The sequence below is a fragment of the Vidua chalybeata genome, chromosome 6 (genome assembly GCF_026979565.1).
Source record: "Vidua chalybeata isolate OUT-0048 chromosome 6, bVidCha1 merged haplotype, whole genome shotgun sequence".
Lineage (NCBI taxonomy): Eukaryota > Metazoa > Chordata > Aves > Passeriformes > Viduidae > Vidua > Vidua chalybeata.
This window is the reverse complement of record NC_071535.1, coordinates 48,003,790-48,017,265: the sequence shown is the minus strand read 5'-3', so window position 1 is coordinate 48,017,265 and position 13,476 is coordinate 48,003,790. Positions and strand designations below refer to the sequence as shown.

Below are 13,476 nucleotides of genomic sequence, written 5' to 3'. Positions count from 1 at the left end.
TAAATGAAATAACAGTCTGGTCAGAATACAAGGAAATCCAAGCTGATAAACTGCTTAAAATTCAACCAAACCCAGACAAATTACAAACAAGTTTGAGTGACTACAGCCAGAGAGACTCCATCCTGGAGTGCAGTAATGGCAACGAGGACTGAACATGAGAACTTTTGACCTGAAATTACTCTTTTTTTTTTTTTTTTTTTTTTTTCTGAATTCAACAGGAACATGCTCTCTGTTCTCTCATCACTTAAAACAATTTACAAAAGTCATGATTTTTTTATTTAAAAGATGTGCTTAGAGAAGATTGAATAGTTCTTGGAAGCTGAGGGGAGATATCAAACATAGTGGTATCTGTTTTTAAACAGGAAAAATGACAACATAGATGCTGGCATTGACAGCACTTAAATCAATATTCTAGAAGTATGTATTACCTGTCAGTGAAAAAGAACCAAGAGAATGTCAAGGAAATGCCATTTATGCTTCGTTTTTCTCACACACACTTATTTCTCTCACATATTTACCAAAGGTAAATGTTCAAATATGCATTCACACCAGTTCTTGAAGAGAACATAAAAGGCAGAGATGATATAATACAAGAGGATGTGCCCTAAATTTTTTTCTCTTCTTTATCCATTTGTGGAGAGCTGTCCCTTCACAAGGGTTAGCACAGATCTGACAGGGTAAAATTTTGGCCTGCTGAAGTCAATAAAAGTTTTGCTACTGATGTCATTGGGTTGGAATTTTTTTCTATTATCTTTAGACACCTGGACAGCTGCCTGAACATCTGCTGAAGTTGCCTCTAAAATGTCAAAATGCAGTTTCTTACAAATACTATGATCTGCTGGTGAGGACAACTTTATCCCATTAAACAGTACTTACAAATAAGGGTTCATTACAAGTTGCTGTGTCTGACTTGTTTGGCTGATTTATTAGGGAGCCCTCTCACTTGAGAAAACATAATCTAATACTTTCTTGTTTCCCAGAACCACATTTTTCTTGATCCATATCAAAACATAGTGTAGTAAACAATTTTTCCAAGAGTACATAGGAAGTCTGTGGCAAAGCCAAAAAATCAGAGTCCCATAAAATTATTTGAATATATTAATCTTTTTTTTTGTTTTTAAGTACCAATCAGTAATGAGAAAATGAGGGAAAAAATGAGGGAGGTTTATACTGATGAACTAACATTTTTCAAGACCAACATTTCCTAGAAGCACAATGAATTAAAGTGCAAGGCAAACACTGTACATGCACAAACATAAGCCAGGTTATTTCCCTATTTATGATCATATATACATACACCAAAATATTTGTGTATCTCTGCTTATAAAGACACAAGGAACAAGCAAGGGAATGGCAACATTTATATGACCATTTATAGAACAGTGACAAAAAGAATACAAAATCTATATTAAAGCAGAAAAGAGTTTAGACAGCTCTCACTACAGCTGCTAAGTATTAACAACTCTTTTCACATTTCATTTCTGTCTCCCACTTTTTGTGTTTAATGTAGGCTTCCTAACTAAGCCTTCCAGTTATACAGATTTCCATTTAAATTTGCTATTATGTGGAAAAAACAAACACATTTTCTAAAAATGACTGTTTTTATAAAAGCAGGGTCATTGCCAGGAACCCAACCTCACCAGGTTCACTGATGTTAGATTAATGGTACGGTCTAAGTTCATTAGTCCAAAGCACAATTGCCTCATATATAGATGGCATTAAACACTGGTTACATGTTCTTGCTATGTTGATGTCTGGGGAGAATTAACAGTTCCTGCCTGTCTCAAGGGTACATGCCCTAAAAAAAAAAAATTCATTCTTTTAATATTCGCTTTATCTCCAACAACTTACATTCAGCTAATATGAGGACTTTGACAGAGTATCTTCAGAAATACAGCAAGAAACATCCACCTTTGCTACAAGACTGTTCAATGCTTCAGCAGGACACAAAGCTCCTCCACACCCCTGAAATATCCTTTTCCCCAGAGCATGCAATGCACTTGTTTGAGTAAGCATAAGATACCACAACTGCAACAAAATATATAATAGTTTTTTAAAATTCTGACTTTATGGTTAACCCAGTACATTCAAGGCCTCAAGAAAGATCTTGCCTGAGAGTAGGGGGAAAAAAAATCTGGGAAGGCTGAGGAACATAGAATTAAAACCTTTTCTAGATGGTCATACTGTCAGTATGCTGGAATCAGGTATGTAAAAAAAGGCACATCCAGGTGCCTTCCCTGGTCTCAGCATTAAACCATGGCTCCCAGTATGAAGAGTAAGATGTTATTATTCATTTCATTTAATATGGTACATGTAGGTTGAATTTTTAATTTCAACTTATTTGGACTCATTTGTTACCTAAATATAAACAGTAGTTCAAATCTCCCACACATGAAAACTTGATGTTTATATGAGAATGAGTCTCTCCAGGAGTCAGAAACAGAAAATATTCTGATTTAGCTAAAAAAAATCTCGCAGTGACAATTTCATGCTATATGGACACATCCACTGAGTGCACTGGGCAATACCTCACATGAGGTAAAACACCCTTGAAGGATTTGCAGTGATGAGGCCAGAGGCTTTTTCCTTCTCATAAACCAGAAACAGATCACCAAAAGACTGTTTCAGGAAAAAAGATAGATATTAAACAGAGGACTTACACATTAATTTTGCAGAATTTGATGTTAACCTAAAGACTGTGGTGTGGGCTGAAGTACAAACTTTCAGCCTGATAATATTTATAGAGTGAAGTTAATACTTACAAAAACAGTGATAAAATACAAAACACACAAAGCCCATGCAAGGAGACCCTCCAGATGAAGAGGCAGCCCAATATGGCCTATTTTTACTTAAGGTACTTTTTAAATTTAGTATTTCTCCAACATACTTCCTACCCCAAGTACTGAGGTTTTGTAATATCCAAAGAACTTCAAGACAAAATTTTCATCTTCTTGGGAAATGCTGGTGTGAGAAACAATGGCACAGTGGAAGCATTAATAGAGACAACCCTGACCATTCTAAATTCAGATCAACCCTTTGTTACAAGCTCACTTTTAAAGTGTAATGTAGCAATTTGCTATTGCAATGCCATGCTGTTTAAGTTGTTTACCAGATTTAGAGAAACCTGATGTACTTAAAAAATACAAATAAAACCCCACTATTCTTGCAATGAGCAGTTAACCATATTTTCAGCTTTGCCTTCAGCATATGGCTGCCACTGGTACGAAGGTAGAATTCAAGCAAGAGAAATCAAGACCTTAGTTTTGTCCCATTTAATTTGCCAAGCAATTCCGTTTCTTATGAATTTAGTAACAGCCTTCAGTGAACAGTAATCATTGGAAGTATTAGGAAACAGAAGCTAAGGATTAACCTTGCATTAAAATTACTGTTGACCTTATAAGAGTGATTATTTATTAGTCTGTGAAAATCATGACATAACCTCACAGCTCATATAACTATTCAGGTGTATTATAAAAATAAATACCATCCTTCTTTCACCACCAACAGCACTGCACTTGAAATTACTTGCACTTGAAGTTTCAATACTGATGTTTAACAGATCAACACAAATACACATTTCAGATTATTGTTAATATTAAAATATTTATCAATAAATTAAATAATTGCTGCATGAATAAAAAAAATGCCCACCAAAAAAAAAAAAAAAAAGAAGAAGAAAGACTCAAGCCTGTTTTGTATTTAAGCTGAGTAAAGAATTTTGTTTAGAATACACAGAGTTAAAAAGCAACTACTTGGTCATACTCAGTTGTTTGTGCAGCACCAAATTTAAATCCAGGAGAGATTATGAGAAAATTTGCTGCAGGCTGTCAGACCTCATTAAATTAATGGAACTGGTAAATTGGCACATTTCCAGCACATTGTAGAAAGAAAAGCGCTTTCAGCTCAAGAGTGAAGGAGATCTAGTTTCGGTTTGGCAGCTAAAGGAGATTATTAGCTATAAATAATGGCTGCACTGAGATGACTTATATGGGATTGCTTGACCAAAATGAAGTCTAAGAGACAAAAAACATTAACATTTTGAAACTAATGATACAGTCTCTTTGTTGGATGGAATCTAGAACAGCTTTGTAGACATTTTCGTTATAAAGACTTTCTATTTACAAAATCATCTAAAAGTCTTTGTTACAAGCTTAGCTACCACTGAACTCAATAATGGAGAGAAAATTCTTTTTGTTGAGCTTTTGAAACTCTTTAAAAGATGCTACGAACCAGTGCTTTAGCCTGAAGTGGTAATGTGCAGTGATGTACTAATATATTAGTATAAAACTATTAAATTATTTTGGTCTGTGGCATGTTTTCAGAGCCAGAACTGCAGAAGGATATCAGTATCCACAGGGCATGGAGTAGAAATCAGCAGACCTGGGAGATGCTGGTTTCCTGAGCCACCAGAAAAGACAAAAGGCAGAAGAATGTGTGTGTGTGTGAGAGAGAGAGAGAGAGAGGAACTTCTCTTGGGACAATGAGATCTGCATTTTCTTACATTACATTTATTACATATTTCTTACTTGAAGTTTCTAAATGGTAAACTATCCTAAATGGTGAACTACAGAAGATCAAATTTTATACCAATAAACCTAAATTCTGAGGCTTACTTTGATACTGAGATCTGTGAAGTTTGAGATTTCAAATATCCCTATGGCCAGGAGCTGGTTCTATCAGTGCACTTATCTGATTTGAAGTCGACTGGGTATTTTTCCATTTTTCTGTGGTGGAACTTTTGGAAATAGGTGCTGACTCACTGCATTTCTAAAAAAAAAAAAAGCATAAAGCTCAATTCCTTCTGTATAAAACGAGAACAAGAATTCTACTGTTTACTTAATTCATTTTTTCTTTGTAATCTTATTTTTTCTCTGGAACACATTTTAAAGGAAAACGAGACCAGTTTCCATGTGTATTTTGGCCTCAGCTTCTTTCTCAAGCGGCTGGTGCAGGGCTGCACGTGTGCCTGTGGGCGAGTTGGGTAAGAACACCTGTGACCTCACAAACTGGATTAGCATCACGTAGATCCTTGTCGGCACTGCACTGGAGGGACATTCACTTCTGAGCAGCTCAGTCCAAATTGAATCCAACCACCTTTGTTCATGATACAGCCAACTTCCCTAGGCACCCAAGCACTGAGGGTACAGAGGCACTTCAATATCTGCATGCGTCTGCTTTTACTTTAGATTTACTACTGAGTGACTACTGAATTCTGCCAAAGAAAGAAAACATCAGGTTCTCTCCCTATGAATGAAAGCTTTATTATGCTCTAAAAAATTCTGCAGAGAAAAGGCTGCCTCCAACAACCAGCTGAGCTAAATGTGAAAAAGCAAAAAAACCCAAAAAAACCAAAAAACATCTATATGGTAACACACAGTGCTTTCACCAGGGAGCTCAAGGAAGAATATATCAGAATGTAAGAACACCAGTCATGTGCTGATGCTGCAGGGCCAGTTTGAAGAGTTAGGCATACTAAAATAACCTTTATTCACCGCATCCCTCACATAGTGGGTAGAAATTCAGCATCTAACGCTTACACTCTGCTTCACTCCAAAACAACCAACCTGAAAACACTTCTTATTTTTAATACTGCTCAAGAGTAGCTTACCTCCTCTAGACAATAAAATGCAGCATGTGAATGTTTCTGCAGGAATACTCACTAGGAAAATTTAGGTTACTAAGCTACTCTGTAACAGAACACCAGCATTCCTGCAGGAAGTCCTCTCCATCCTTTATGAAAGGATAAAAGAAAATCAGAACTAAATAGTTTATCCAAGTGTTCTGTTTGAATAGAAAACTAAATTGACTTTTCTGAGCACTTCTCTTTTCTAAACACAGAGGCCAAAAACTAAATTGACCATTCCTTTTCTAAGCACTTCTCTTTTCTAAATACAGGCCAAAGAGAAGGCATATGTAAATAACAGCTACCATCATGACGACCAAAATTTACCTATCCAAAAAAACTCTATCCAAAAAAATCTACTTTGGAACAGTTTTCACTCTTTTTTCTCCCCACAGACAAATAAGTGAAGAATGACTGACCACAGTTTCAATTAAATGCTAAATGCCAATATAATACTTAAACAAATAAGTATCAAACTGGAAGCAATTACAAACAGGCAGTTTTTCCTACTATCTCTTTTAATAATGCAAAAAAACCCATTTCTTTCACTTGCAACTTTCAAAGTATGTAAGTAGACTTGATTTTCTCCCACTACAAGATTATATGCTTTATGTACTACAGATTTATAACCAAATATCTCATCAATATACCCAAGCAGTGCAGACAGAATCCTGGTCAGCAAATCCACCCCAAGAGACCTGAAGCACTAAGTACCTTCTGATATTCTTCTCTAGACACATAAGGTAAATGAAACAAAACATAAATGAGAGGGTTCTCCAAACCTAGGAGCAATACAGATTTTGCAGTCTAGTCGATCATATCTTTTAACGAAACTCTTTTGAACCCTTACAGATTAAACATTAAATATAGGAAAATTGCCTAACCAGCTGCATGTTATAAATCTTGTCAGGACTAAGGACCAGTCATAGTTCTCATGATAAAGTTACATCACTGTTTTATATGGATACTATAAGCCATAAAATGTAAACTGACGCCTGAAGGGGGGAGTCTCCTAATGAAGGTAAAGAGTAAAAACAGGACAAGAGACAAAGAACAAGAGAAAGAAAATTCTTCACTATGAGGGTGGTGAGGCACTGGCACAGGTTGCCCAGAGAAGCTGTGGATGCCCCATTCTTGGAAGTGTTCATGGCCAAGTTGGATGGAGATCTGAGCAACCTGGTGGAGTGGAAGATGTCCCTGTCCATGGCAGGGGGCTGGACTAGGCAACCTTTAAAGGGCCCTTCCAACCCAAACTATTTTATGATTCAATGACAACTGATTGCTGCTTGAGCCAAGGCAAAACAATGATTCTACGATTCTAAGGTATTTGAGCACATGAATAGACTTACTAGATTGAGGCTTGGTTATATAATTCATTTCTTGGAGGAAACAAGTTTAAAACGGCCTGAATAGAGTGTCCTAATTAGAGTGCAAGACATTCCAGAAATAACAACATTCAAAGAAGGAATATTGCTGCTTCGATAGTTGCTGGGGTTTTTTTGTATAACTGAAAATGGCACTATACTGAATTTTATGGACCAAACTATAACCTTACATACACCAACAGTACACACTGCATTGTATCCTGCGCCTTCATATTTGGACATATTAACAGGGTGTGTTTTGACCACTTGTCTACTGTAATTACACTGATTTCCAGAGAGGTTTCACCCACTTCCAGCTGTTAACCATGAACTTTTTTGTTCTTAATGTATGCCAAACTAAACAGAAGCTAAATTTACTTGTTCACTATCAGTCTTTCGGTTCATATCAAGACTGACACCCCAAAGATATAATCATTAAAGTCCTCATCCTTGTTCATTATGACCGTGACAAAGAAACAAATAAGATACTCTGGTATCTTAAAACTAGTTTAAAAAAAGGTCTCGTTCAGTCACAAATTGCTAATCAATTCTTTTCTATCTGACCCTGAGTATAAATGATACATTGCTTCAAACACACCTGGCTGTATATCTGTAATATTCTCTGCATCCTAGAACTGCATATGTGGGTTTTAGTTTTCAATCAGTGCCAGATAATTTTTTTTAAGAAAATTGGTTATAAGAAGATGTATTTATGCTTTTCTAATTCAGTTTAATTTCAAGTATCTCTAAGTACATATTCCTAACAATTCATTCCTAATAGAAAGTTCCTTATTTTTACTTTCTGTAAAAGCTCCCCTCCACCTCTCCCGACTTCTGTAAGGCAGTATATGCATCACTTTGAAAACACCTGTGTTTGTCTGCAATTTATTGTTTCATGTATATTCTTTTTTGTAAATAGTTAACATCTTTTACTCTTAGACTATTATATGTATATATTATTTATAAAAGATTTTTTTTCACTCTGTACTATTTATATCTCCTTCATGGAACTCATTCCTGCACAGAAATTAAATTTTGCCATTGAAATTAATTTTTTTAACTATTCAGGATTAAAGAGAGGTCAATAAACCAATTACTTTGGGCAATGGTGCAAAATCAGTATTAGTAAAGTAGTTAATACCCTTTTCATTGTTTCCACATCATGGAGTGTTAATAAATTGGGCTTTTGTCACTATCCAGTAATTTCTTTACAACGAATTTCTTCATTCCAATCCATCTTATTTTATGACTCCCTGTTAATACTTTAAAATACCAGACTAATTAGGTTTGCATTTACACTGTTAAGTCACAAGCTCCGTTTTTATCTCTGTTCAGACTCTCTATTTTCTGATATTCCTAATGAGGCAATACTTTTATTTAAAGGGTGTGATCCTTTAAAGAATTTCTAGTGGCTTATTAGTTATGTGAAGAGGATCTTTCAGGAGTTCCCACGTATATCGCTTAAGCACAGAACAGCAGCACGCACATTAGCCATGAACGCTAGCACACCATTAAATCCAGGACCTCCTCTAACCTGGAATTCATCTTTTTACAGGATCAGCCCGTTTGCAACTGCAGCACTTTAATTACTCCCTTCCCTCATATGATATTTTGACTCATTTCATGCATTTGTAATGTGCTCGACTGTGGCACAAGTTGAACATCTTCCTTTCTTTCCAGCAGAGGTGAAGAGAAAAAGTAAGACTGGGCAATGTCATCACTCAGGATGACAGCAGGAGAGAAAAGAGGACTTTCCCTATATTTCAGCTGCTATATCTTCTAAAGGTACCATCAGGAAACACACAACTCAATAAGGAAGCCATGTCAGACTCACCTGAGTATTTCATAGTCATCCACATGAAAAAGGCGCCTTCTCCGTAAAACACAACTTAACCTCTTTTCTGTCAGGAACAGGAAAATGAGGAAAGACAGTAATTTTTCTTCTGAAATGTGAACTGATGTGAATTTTTACTCGAAAAAGGGACAGAAGTGAATAACTTGAGCATCTTCCTTTAAAAAGGAAATTGCAACAGTAGGAGGAGCCCTCTTGCTGAAAACAACTGCATAAAGCAAAAATCTTTTAAGGACATTTTCTTCCTGTGGGGGAGTAAAAAACCCAAAAATTCTAAATTCTCTCACCTAGCTGCTACTCCTGAGATTCACAGAGACAAAACCAAGGTCACACGATGCTGGTCTTGGCTGGTGTAGAGTTAATTTTCTTCATAGTAGCCAATATGGGCTGTGTTTCAGATTTGTGCTGGAAACAGTGCTGGTAATACAGGCATGTTTTCATTGTTGCTGAGCAGGGCTTGCACAGAGCCAAGGCCTTTTCTGCCTCTCGACCCCATCAGTGGGGAGGCTGGGAAAGCACATGAAGTTGGGAGGGACACAGTCAGGACAGCAGATCCCAGCTGCCCAGAGGGACATTCCTCACCATATGGCATCAGGCCATGTTTGGAGTGATGGTGTTTGCCTTCCCTGATCACTGTTACGTGTGAAGGAGCCCGGCTGTGCTGGGCATGGCTGAACACCTGCCTGCTCTTAGGAAGGGGGGGAATTAATTCCTTGCTTTGCTTGCACCTGTGGCTTTTACTTTACATATTAAACTGTCTTTACCTCAACCAACAAGCTTTCCCACTTTTATCCTTCTGATTCTCTCTCCCATCCTACCACAGAGGGTGTGAGGGATCAGCTGTGTGAGGTTGGCTACACCCTGGAGGAATGAGAAACCTCATTTCCAGCAGGTCGGCTAACCCAGTTGGAGAATAACTGAGCTTTCTCTAGTCCCTGAAGAAAATGCAAAGATCTCTGCAATCCAGGCCTTATGTGAGGAAAAATACTCTCCATGGCAGCATCATGAGTGGAATCAATGGTCAGTATCACTGTACCTCAAATGCTTCTCATGCCTTGGAAACGTGTTTGGAATTAGTCCTCCCTCCTCAGATGCTGAGATCCTACACATTGACATAAATGCTGTGGTGAGTTAACAGATAACAGTTATACAGGTAACACTGAGATCTGAGCACGTACTTCAAGCCATTCTGAAGCCAACAAGAATTATGCCTGTACCTTAAATGCGCTTTTCTGGTCCTTCACTGATTTCTGAGTCGCTTGTGTTGAAGAGAAGGAATGGATAAGAGCCAAGCATGCCAAACACAGCCTACATCACCACTTCTGCTTCACTCAGAGGTGAATGAAGTCATTAACTTGAAAATCTGGACTTGGAAGAAGTTTGAAACTGCTTACAACCTCCAAAGCTCCACCTGGGAGATAATTTGCCAAGGTGCTAAGTGGAGACAGAGCCAAAGTTCCTGGTTCAGCCAACCCAGCTGTATGGCAGAAGCCTCCTGCCAAGAACATGAAGGTACAGAATTACAAAGTCAGATATAAGACCTTGCAATTTTCACAATCGTACACCCAATTTAAGTCTCTACACTGATGTTTACAAAAGGCCTTGAAGATGAAAAGTACTATGTACAATAAGCCCCGAGTCAAATTATTAAAACCAACACTTCATGAAAAGAGATTAATTATGTTATTACTGTTTGCACATGTGAATTTTCCATAAAAATAGAAATCTGGGCCCCAGTTCAACCAAGCATTTTAACATGTGTCTGACTTACAAGCAGATGAATAGTCCCATTTCAGTTAATGAGACCATTCCTTCTTAAAAGTTAGGCATGTGCTCCACTACCTGTGGCCATGGGATTAGAGATACAGATACAGAGAGACAGGTACCACCTCTTTAGGCATCTTGACCTCAGATGGTGGCATGTGTTCTTATCTCAGAAGCATGTAAAAGGTGAAAGTTTCTGCCCATAAACATAACCTGCACACCTAAAAGTCTGTCACATGGATGAGCCAGCATTGTACTGATATTGTCCCATAGGTAGGCACCTATAGATCTCTCTAAAGGTACCTGGTGTTAAGAACATGACTACTTGATGAAACCTTGACCAGACCTTGGCTTTGAAATTCTACTATTGACTTCTACCACTTGCTGAGTACCTAATGCCAAATTTCCCCTCTTCCTTTTCCCAACTTTGCATAGCACAAACAAAACTGCATGGAGATGAATCCAGTTCTACAACTGCCCTTACAGCTTTTACCACTCTACTGAGTTTAAAAGGCACAGAGCTACGTTTGAGGAATAGGGTTAAATGCCAGTAAAATTCAGAGGAAAAATGAAAACAGTGGTGAAAAATTATTCTCAAGTTTTTCTAATAAAAGATGTCAGCATATCCAATTCTGAGTGAATACAGCTCTTTAAGGAAACTGAAGGGGAAAAATATTCTCTAGACAATATATTTCAGAAATTTCCATGGCAAATCCTGTTCTTGTAGTTCCTTTATAGTATATACTTTTAATTGACTGGAGAGCACAGCTACTGCTATCTCCCCTTGCTTCACTTTTCTAGATGGAGGATGAAACATAATAGCAAACATAACTTTATGCCCCACCTTATAGCTTATGTTTCTGAATATTTATTAATTTTATGCTCTTCATTCTTTAAAGGATTCCTTAGGTTCCTCTTGAACTGTTGTCTTTAAAAGTTAATTCCAGGTGGAAAACAAAGCGCTAAAGAAAAAGAGCTCAAGACTTGACTTTCTTTTTAAACTCTGAACCATTCACAATAACTGCCCTCTCCTGTGGTCAAAATTATTGCAGAGAGACCAGAAGGAGATTCTTCTAATTGATTTATATGCAATTTCAATCTTGAGAAAGAGACCCTACAACTGAATTTTCCTTCCTGGAATGGCTAAGGGATTATGTACTAAGACATGGACTCATTAAACGAGAGTCAAAGCAAATTTCTCTGAAAATGAAACCCCTCTCTTCCCTGTTTTAGTGATACATGTATTATTTTGTGATACACAAAACCTGTCAGACACCTATTAGTCCATCTAGTGAAGTACATACTCTGCTCCCAGAGATTCAATATTTTCTATATTTTCAGATCAATGTAGCAGGAATTTTTTCAGTGTAAATAAAACTTATACAGATGTTGATATTTGGAAGTCAAACTCTCTTTACAGCAGTAAAGAATATCTGTTTTGCTTTGCAAGCACCCATGAAGTGACACAACTGAGAGCACCTAAAAACCTTCAAGAAATAATAATAGAGGAAAGAAGGCAAATCTGGCAGTCAGATAATATCCTTTTAGGTAAGGAAACTTTGCACCTGGTGCCCTCTTTGTAAAAAAAAAAAAAAAATTTGGAAATGAACACCACTTTGAAAGAAAAACAATAGGGCTATTTAATTATAGATATTTTATATAAAATTAATTAAAATGCTGCATAATGTAAAAAAGAGTGAAGCACAGAAACTAGCAGGAAACTTGGGAATACTGCATTTAACACATGAAATACCTTTATTGCTTTATGTCCTCTTGCATAAAAACCGCTGATAAGTTTTTCTTCCTACACTTAATAATATCCACTCAGTAATTTACTCTGTTTTGCCATTCTCTTGCGCACACACACATATACACACACACATGTGTAGATACACTCCTTATAGCCAGCACTGTGAGAACTCTCCATCTGGTCTGCAAACTGTAGAATTTCCTTTCCCATCTATCTCAGAAATATAGTCCCATGACCCATGGGTCACCATCTGCTCAGTTACACTGGCACAATGTCTAGTATGCTTGAGGTAATACCACCGTCTTTTCCTCCAATTGTAAACTCCCAACAAGGCAGACATCTACCAGAGTGTTTGCACACAATGAGGCAGCTCCCAGTGAGATTATAGTTAAGACACCACAGAAATTCCCTTCATCTACAGTAGCCTAGGATGTGGGAATGACCAAAGACGCATGCAGTCTCTCTTGATCAAAGGTCATTCTAAGGAACAAAGCAGTCAGTGCTGATGTGTCCAAGATAGCATAATATAACACACACACATAATTGTGTCCAGCATGTGTGGTTCCTCCCCAGTTCTTCTCTTAATGATCTTTGCTTCACTCAGTATTCATTTGCGTACAATCTCCTATTCTCAGGATGCCCTAGAGCAGAACAAATTACACTAAATATAAGTGAAATCAAACAAAATTTTCATTGAGTACCATTTATAACATTTACAAACAAATCTCTTGTGTTAAGTTTCTCAGAAATAATTGGCAGGTTCAGGTTTACACCACTAGATTTTCTTCTCTCTTTTTTTTAAGGTGTACCTATAATACAGTAACAAAAAAAAAATGTCACATGACTTACTTATTAAGAATAAAGGTAGCAGGAAATTAAGAAGGTATTTGTATTGTAAAAACCAGTAGATAGGAACAAATAGAAAATTAAACCGAATTAGAAAATGTGTGTGGAAAGATATTTTTTACTTTTTTTTCAAGTGCTATTAAATATTAAAAAAACCCTTAGGAACAAATGTTCTCTGGCTTATGCAGCAGACATTACAGGTAAAAGTCTTCTTTTACAGTGCTCCAGTACTATAAGTCCAGGGTAACAGAAAAGTACATTTGAAATTTACCTATAT

The 13,476-nt window shown here is 37.0% G+C and overlaps 1 protein-coding gene and 1 long non-coding RNA gene across 4 annotated transcripts in view; one reads left to right on the top strand and one right to left on the bottom strand.

The window, feature by feature from the left end:
* The window catches only part of KCNQ1 (potassium voltage-gated channel subfamily Q member 1), a 338,978-nt gene that overhangs the window by 133,798 nt on the left and 191,704 nt on the right, over positions 1 to 13,476 (bottom strand). The gene's annotated exons all lie outside the window — the stretch shown is intronic.
* On the top strand, positions 5,059 to 9,939 carry LOC128789579 (uncharacterized). 3 transcript variants are annotated; one of them, XR_008431454.1, is made up of 4 exons: positions 5,059 to 5,141; positions 6,282 to 6,366; positions 8,671 to 8,772; positions 9,663 to 9,939. It is a non-coding gene; the product is annotated as an uncharacterized LOC128789579 (long non-coding RNA). The 3 variants fall into 3 exon arrangements; XR_008431452.1 differs by lacking the exon at positions 5,059 to 5,141 and adding an exon at positions 6,027 to 6,190; XR_008431453.1 differs by lacking the exon at positions 5,059 to 5,141 and adding an exon at positions 6,027 to 6,190 and having other exon boundaries at positions 8,668 to 8,772.